Here is an 8,899-nt window from a genome sequence, read left to right on the forward strand (position 1 = left end):
TTTCATTACCTTATATATCTTGTTATCTTAAATATAAATGTTAAGAGTATAAAATTTTTTGTGTATAAATAGTTTGAAAATACAAAAATAGATAGCAAATTTGAAGCACATGGAACTTGTTATAAAATATCTAGATTGGATGTTAATTTTATTATTATTATATTTCTTGCATAGTAATATTTTATGCTATAAATAGACATGTATGGTAGCCATTTAAGGTGCACCATTTTTCTCTTGAAATATCAATATCAATATTTCTTCTCTCCTTCTTCTCTCTTTTTCTCTCTTTGTTCTTATAACCATTAAAGGTAGTTATAAGCCTACTGAATTATAACACGTTATCAGCACGAAAAGCTTAGTGTAATTAAAAGATATCTCAAACGATCACGAATCACTAATCAAGGTATGAAATTATTAATAATTTTCAGACTCGAATATATCAAATTTTGGACTACTAACATTTATATTTATGTTATTTAAGTTATATATGGTCGGTTATACCACCTGAATTATATTTCTGTAATCTAACTTTTACTAACTTCACTAACATTTATATTTATGTTATTTAAGTTATATATGGTCGGTTATACCACCTGAATTATATTTCTGTAATCTAACTTTTACTAACTTCACTAACCTTTATATTTATGTTATTTAAGTTATATATGGTCGGTTATACCACATGAATTATATTTTCTGTAATCTAACTCTTATTAACTTCACTAACATTTATATTTATGTTAATAAGACCTCATGATTGTACGCAACACGTCATTTGACAACACGGTACTTTATGTACGCAACACGTCATTTGACAACACGGTACCATGGGTCGAGATTAATTCCGATCAATACGAATACGACTGGGTCTTTATATGTTATCTAACATTTATGATTACTTATGCAATTAATCATTATTTATTTCATGCATACTAATGTTTATTCTTAAATTTATAATTTTAAAAGTTAAAATAAAAAAATAGTTTGTATTTTTATTAAAAGTAAATCTTAAAAGTTAAAATAAGAAAAAGTAGTTTGTACTTTTATTAAAAGTAAATCTTAAAAGTTAAAATACAAAAAGTAGTTTGTATATTTATTAAAAGTAAATCTTAAAAGTTAAAATAAGAAAAAGTATTTTGTATTTTTATTAAAAGTATATCTTAAAAGTTAAAGTAAGAAAAAAAAGGGGATGGTAAAATGGAATAGTTTTTTGTCAAAAATGAAGTATTGAAAATGAAGTGGTCTCATTCTATAACTAAAAAAAAATATATACTTTTATCAAATGAATTTTTTTGTGGCCGACAATTTCAAACACGAGTCCGTGTTTAGTTTATCAAGGATATCTCTTGCTTTGGTGAAAGGTCACGATCACGATATCAGGTGTTGTGAAAGAATTAAAAAATTGGTCAAGTGGCCTTTTAAAACTAGAAAAAAAATTTAAACAAAAAGTTTTTTTTATATATTTATAATTTACGGGTAACGTAAAAAAAAAGGAAGTTTTTTAAAAAAAAAAAAATAAAGAAAGTGTTTAAATGAGTTTTACAGAAAGGGGGAAAGCAAAGTAAAAAAAAAACTTTTTTTCAAACAAAGGTAAATGAAAGTAGGACTTAATACAAGAAAAAAGTAAGCATCTCCTAGACGTGATAAAATCTATCAATGATAAGTATTAGACTTGATGAGCTAAATGTGACAAAAATGTTTCAACATGTCTTATGTTAATTTTCTAAAATAAGTTATTATTATTCCGAGTTTAACACATATACATATGTTAATTAAAAACAACCTTTTTGTTCTTATGTAGTGTTGGGTTGCAATTTTGGTTGTATGCCATAATTCCATCCAGTAGAGTGACAATAGAAAACTTTTGATGATAATCAATAAAAAACTTTTTTCCAAACTTGTCAAATGTTTTGTTAAAAACGTGACCGTTGAAAAAAGGAGGTTGAATAATAAAACTTAAAAAACAAATTATTTTTTTAAGAGTGTGCATCAAAATGACCCGTTTAATAATGGGGAGAAAAAATATAATCAAATTGTTTCAACGAACAAGGGTTCAATTGGATGTCTCTTAAAAAAATCCGCGGGTACGGGTGATGGATCCAATGGATCCGCATCCACGACCCGCGGGTGCTATCCCTAATTGTGACAAGTACAAATCAACTAAAAGTCTAAAAAATAAATGCTCTTATAGCGACCAAATGTTCACAATAATTGCCTAAGCTAGATATGAAACAAATAGTTCATAAAAAAAAAAAAAAAAGGTTGTGCGTTTTCGGGATGATAGCCGAAATACACTTACAAAAGTAGGTCAGCCGTCAATTCTTTATGGCCATATCAACGTAGATCAATAAAATCATTTATGGTTTTGATAAAAGATTAATTAAAAATTAATTGTTTTTTTGGTCTTGGATTCTCGGTAACAAAAGCAAATGTTGTTTTTGGTTGCCACAACAAACAAGACAGAGGTTGTTGACTTTTGTTGTTAAACATGGCACAAGTGAACAATAACAATAGATTATTGTTTTTGAAAAGAATAATGATGCGTTAATTTTATTGTATAAAATAAAATTAAAGAAAATGGTTTTCATTGATGACTATGAACAAACGCAAACAAAGTGTTTGTGGTATTTGGTGATTAAAAAAAAAGTGCATCTAAAGCTTCTACTGAAAATAATATGCATCTAAAGCTTCTACTGAAAATTAATGTGCAAGGTACAACGTATAACTATATGGTCAAATTCATTTGAGCCTTCGGAGTCACAAGTATATGATGTATATATATATTACTCAATTAACAAAATAGTAAATCTAAATTAATTCATATGAATAGTAAAACGAAATTAATTAATTTACTATTCACATAAAAAAGCGCATATGATAAAAAGCGCATCGCATATGATAAGCGCATATGATAAAAAGCGAATATGATGAAAAGCACAACGCATATGATGAAAATCGCATATGATTAAAAGCGCATATGGTGAAAAACACAGCGCATATGATTAAAAGCGTATATGGTGAAAAGGATATATGATAAAAAAAAAAAACACATATGGTGATTTATAAAAAAAAAAAAAAAAAACCACATATGGTGATTAATGGAAAGCACATATGGTGATTAATGAAAAGTATATTGTGAAAAAGAATCACAAATGTTTCTTGAAAGAATTCAAGGTAAGATATATGAACCAATTCATCCATCATGTGAACCATTTTGATATTTCATGGTTCTAATAGACGCATCTAGCGGATGGTCTCATATTTGTATGTTATCAAGCCGTAATATGGCATTTGCAAAGTTTCTTGCACAAATTATTAAATTGAGAACACATTATTCTGATTACACCATTAAAAGGATGAGACTTGATAATGCTGGTGAGTTAACATCTCAAGCATTTAATGATCATTATATATCTACAGGGATTGTTGTTGAACATCCAGTTGCTCATGTGCATACACAAAATTGGTTTACTGAATTAATAGATAAACGCTTACAGCTAATAACTAGACAATTGATAATGAGTACAAATCTCTCAATATTTATATGTGGACATGTAAATTTACATGCTGCGACATTAATTCGCATTATACCATGTGGAAGTCGTAAATATTTTCACTTAATACTTGATTTTGGCCAAGAGCCAAATATTTTCTACCTTAAAACATTGGTTGTGCAGTGTATGTTCCAATTGTATCACCACAACACAATAAAATGGTTCTTCAAAGAAAGATGATAATATATTTTGGATATAAAACTTCAATCATAAGATATATTGAACCCATGATGGGTGATGTTTTTACAGCACGTTTTGCTGATTGTCATTTTAATAAAACATTGTTTCCTAGATTAGGGGGAGAAATAAAAATAAAAAATAAAATGATGCTTCATGATGTGAACATCAATTAAGGTATATTGAACTCGCACAAAAGAATGTGAAACGAAAGTTCAAAAATAATGCATATGCAAGAACTTGCAAATTAATTACTTTATGCATTTACAGATATAAAAAAGTGACTAAATCATATATACCAGCGATAAATGCTCCAGCTCGAACTGAAATTCCAAAAGCTGGCAATAATGTCACTGTTGAGTCTTTGCCACGCATCAAACGTGGAAGATCAATTGGTTCCGAAGATAAAAATCCTCGAAAAAGAAAATCAGCTGATAATGAGGTAAGAGAAAGTGTTCAAGAAGAACCACAAATCAATATTCCTTCTGCAGAGGATATTGATAAATGTAAATACTAAAATTGCGATAAATTATGCAATATTATGGAACCGAAATGAAACTAAAATCTCTATGAGATATTTTCATATAATGTTACAATGACATCATGAATAAAGATGATGATCTGGAACTAAAATCTGTCATTGAATATACAAAATGGACATGATTGAGCTCAATGGAAAGGAGCAATAAGAGCTGAATTAGAATCGCTCGATAAAAGAAAAGTTTTCGGATCAATCGTTATCACTTTTAAAGATGTGAAACGTATGGGATACAAATGAATTTTTATCCGAAAAGAAATGTGCAAATGAAGTTACAAGGCAAAACTAGACTTGTAACTCAATATTTCCCACAAAGACCAGAAATGAATTAGGAGGAAAAATTATCCTCCTGTAATGGATACAATTACTTATTAGATACTTAATCAACCTGGTAGTTATTTAAATGCATCTCATGAATGTTGTTACTACTTATCTGTATGGATCACTTAATAGTGATATATATGAATATACCTAAATGGTTAAGGTATCATAAGCATCTAATGTAAAAACCAAGGGAATATATTCCATTAAATCACAAAGATTTCTAAGTGGGTTTATACAAACGGGACGTATGTGGTATAACCGATTAAATGACTACTTGATAAAAAAAAGGGTATAAATATAAACTTATTTTGCACGTATGTTTTATAAAAACAATGTTCGGATATGAGATCGTAGTTGTTTATGTCAATGTTCTTAACATCATATGAACAAATAAAGAGATCTATGAAATCATTCAACTTCTAAAGAATTATTTTGAAATGAAAGATCTTGAAAAAACCAAGTATTACCTTGGATTGCAAATTGAGCATATGCCTAATGGTTTACTTGTACATCAAACAACTTATACCGAAAAGATTTTAAAACATTTTTTTTTAAAGACAAACTCATTGTTGTTAGATCACTCAATATTGACACTGATCCATTTCATCCCCGTGAAGATCATGAAGATATTAACGGATCAGAAGTTCCATATATTAGTACAATTGGGACTGTTATGTATCTTACAAATTATACAAGACCTGACATTTCTTTTGCAATTATTTTGTTGACAAGGTTCAACTCAGCCCTTACAAAAAGACATTGGAATGGGACAAACACATATTTTGATACCCTTGAGAAACTGCTGATTTAAAATTATTTTATTCTAACGTTTCAAAACAAGATTTGGTTGATTATGTATATGCAAGTCATTCATCAAATCCTCATAAAGATAAATCTCAAACTCGATATGTATTCCTAAATGGAGGTACCACAAAATCATGGTGTTCTTAAAACAAACACTTGTTGCAACATCATCAAATCATGACGAAGTGATTGCATTATATGAAACTACTCGAAAATGTGTTTGGTTGAGATCAATGACACAAATCATTATTGATTCTTGTGGACTAGAACGCTATAAAAGACTAACAACTATCTTCACCAACAACTATATATGAAGATAATGCAGCTTGCATAATACAAATGAAAGAAGAGTATCAAAAGTGACTGAACAAAATATAAATACTGACGAGGCGCCAAAGCCATAGACGGTCTTAACGGTCATAAGTTTGATGGAAAAGAATGGTATGTTGGTAAGGCTCAGAAAAAACTACAAGGGAATAGGAATTGAAACAAGGGTTTGAGCAAACCATGAAGGAGACTGTAGACAAATCACAGGGGCTAAACTTGTACATAAAAGATTTAGATGATACAGTTTCAGATGAAAACCTCAGATTCTTCTCATATACTCAAAATCTCGTAAAAGACAACCAGATTAAAATGAGATACGTTCAATCAACAACTCTGCTGATCTTTATACCAAAGCACTGCCAACTGCTATTTTCAGAACACACGTTCATAATATTGACATGAGGCATGTTCAGAAGATGTAACAACTCAGACGTTGCCTACTTGAGGGGGAGTCAACTCTATGCTGCACTCTTTTTCCCTTAGCTAAAGTTTTATCCCAATGGGTTTTCTTTAGCAAGGTTTTTAACGAGGCAGTACTAGTTATTCTCTAATAAAATTGTCATTCAAGGGGGAGTGTTATAAAATATCTAGATTGGATGTTAATTTTATTATTATTATATTTCTTGCATAGTAATATTTTATGCTATAAATAGACATGTATGGTAGCCATTTAAGGTGCACCATTTTTCTCTTGAAATATCAATATCAATATTTCTTCTCTCATTCTTCTCTCTTTTTCTCTCTTTGTTCTTATAACCATTAAAGGTAGTTATAAGCCTACTGAATTATAACAGAACTTTATTTTATTTTTATTTATTTATTAATTTTTTTTGTATATAAGCGTAAAATGGTAAACATATTAGTCCACTTTTACAAGTGGACATTATTTTGAAATAAATTAAAAATAAGTAGTACTAGTAGTAGTGTGTTTGGTAGCTCAATTCCTTATGATTAAAAAGGAAAAGCTAGGCACGTAGTGTACACGGCCCCGACTGAATCAGAGGAAGTAAGACCATATCTTTAGTGAAATTTAAATTAGTCAAGCTATAACATTATAAATTTAAGAACAATGGGACTTTTATTTAGCTACCAAAATGAGACTTTCAGACACATAATAGAGCATGTATGTGCAGAAATCATTGATAAAACACAACTACCGAAGCTTGACTTGAGTGGTATGCGAATGTGATCTAACTTGGGGTACTGCTAATTTAAATTCGATTCTCACTCCAAACAGAGTGTTTCCAACCTTTGATGGTACTGCCAACATTAATGCGATTTGGGAAGGTCTCTAGGGTTTTTTCAAACCTTCGATGATACTGCCAACATCGTCGCGAATTGAATTTCCTCTTAACGCGTATGTGGGTGACAAATGAGAGCATTCGATCTCGATATTACCGTTAAAAAAACAAACATATGTAAAATGTATACATAAATATATCCAACTTATCAAGTATGGCCACTGTATGTGACTTATTTAGTTATTTGTAGCAATGTTATTATCACATATTTTTATTTAGTTATTTAGCAATGTTATTTATAGCAATGTTATTTAGTTATTTAGCAATGTTATTTATAGCAATGTTATTATCACATATACTAAATACTACTTAGAAAAGACAATCTTGTAGTTTTATGCTTAAAATGAGGTTGTTTTCTACATAGTTTACCTAATGGAATTATAAATTTTTTATAATCTTTCATTTTATTTTTTCTTTTAAATACTTTTGTATATGAGTATATTCTAAATACTATTTTTTTCATTTATGTTAACTAATTTTTTTTTCATTTATTATAACTAATTTAATATTTCATTTATGACAAATAATTTGTGACATTCAAAAAAGAATATTTATAATCGTGACTAATGGAGTCCATTTGTATATGTATAATCTATAAAAATAATTATTATAAGTTCAAACAAATACATACAAATGTATAGTCAAAGTCTTGTTCAAGGTTGCAAAATTCACTATACGGGAATTAATCGGTCCAGACTTTGAAATGAGTAATCGGAAATTTGAGAATTAAGCTAAGATTAATCGGATTGTACTTTATACATTTAAATATTAAATTGCAATAATTATATGTGTAAATATAGAAGAAAACTATAAACATAAACGTAAATTTTAACAAATTTGTCTAAACTTATTCATTTTGTTTAAAAACTCTAAAGTGGTAGCTCATGTGGTCGTGACCTGACTCTCTTTGAGAGGTCAGGAGTTCGACTTCCGTGGAGTGCAGCATTGCACACAAGGTTGCTCATTTACCTTCAATTCCACCCAAGAGTGCCTTCCACACATCGCGTAACGGGGGAATTGGAGGAGGGGGTTTTACCGCTCATGCCCTCGGATTGGGTCAGGTTTCGACCTAGGCCGCTGTTGGGGGCGGGTTATGCAACTGCGGGAGATGAACGCGTGGGTGGTTAAGTCCCCCTGGTTGATCTCGTACTGCTGTTAAAAAAAGTTCATGTTTAAATTTTGACTTTAACCGACTTTGATTACCATATTCGATTTGGCCAGCAATTGATGTTAACTAATTAACTAAACGGATTTTAGAAAATCGAAACGGACTGCTTTTAAAAATGATTAATCGGGAATTAATTGGGGGAGTAGTCGGGTTTATTACAACAGTGGCTTTATCAATGCAACATACAAAATAACAAAATATGTTAAATTTAAAGAACGTAATAAAAATAAATAGTTTAAAAATACCCATGTTACATCAAACAAAGACACTATCAAACGTTTTGTACCAAGATGATTAAACACGTTCTATACAAAAGTGATCGATCTCATATGTTAAAATACGTTAACAGTTTCCCCCATGTACTTTGTCTCGTAGGATAGGAAGAAGTCATGGGTTCGATCCTTAGAGATAATATGATTTTTTTTAAAACAATTGAACACCAATAATGGTGGTATATATTGACCCTATATGGAGGTTTTACCGAATTCGTTCACGGACCTCTACCCAGGAACACTGTCCGAATAGATGTGTTCCCGGGTACCGTCGATCGCCCTTAAAAAAATATATAATGAGTATATTTTATCATTCTAATTTAAGAGTTAATAATATCACGTTAGTTATAATCCTTCAAATTATGAATAATATATATTGTTTGTGCAGAAGATTTATCCTGGACGGGGCTCTGATAGCTAATGAAACTCTTGAG

The sequence above is a fragment of the Rutidosis leptorrhynchoides genome, chromosome 1, assembly GCF_046630445.1.
Source record: "Rutidosis leptorrhynchoides isolate AG116_Rl617_1_P2 chromosome 1, CSIRO_AGI_Rlap_v1, whole genome shotgun sequence".
Taxonomy (NCBI): Eukaryota; Viridiplantae; Streptophyta; class Magnoliopsida; order Asterales; family Asteraceae; genus Rutidosis; species Rutidosis leptorrhynchoides.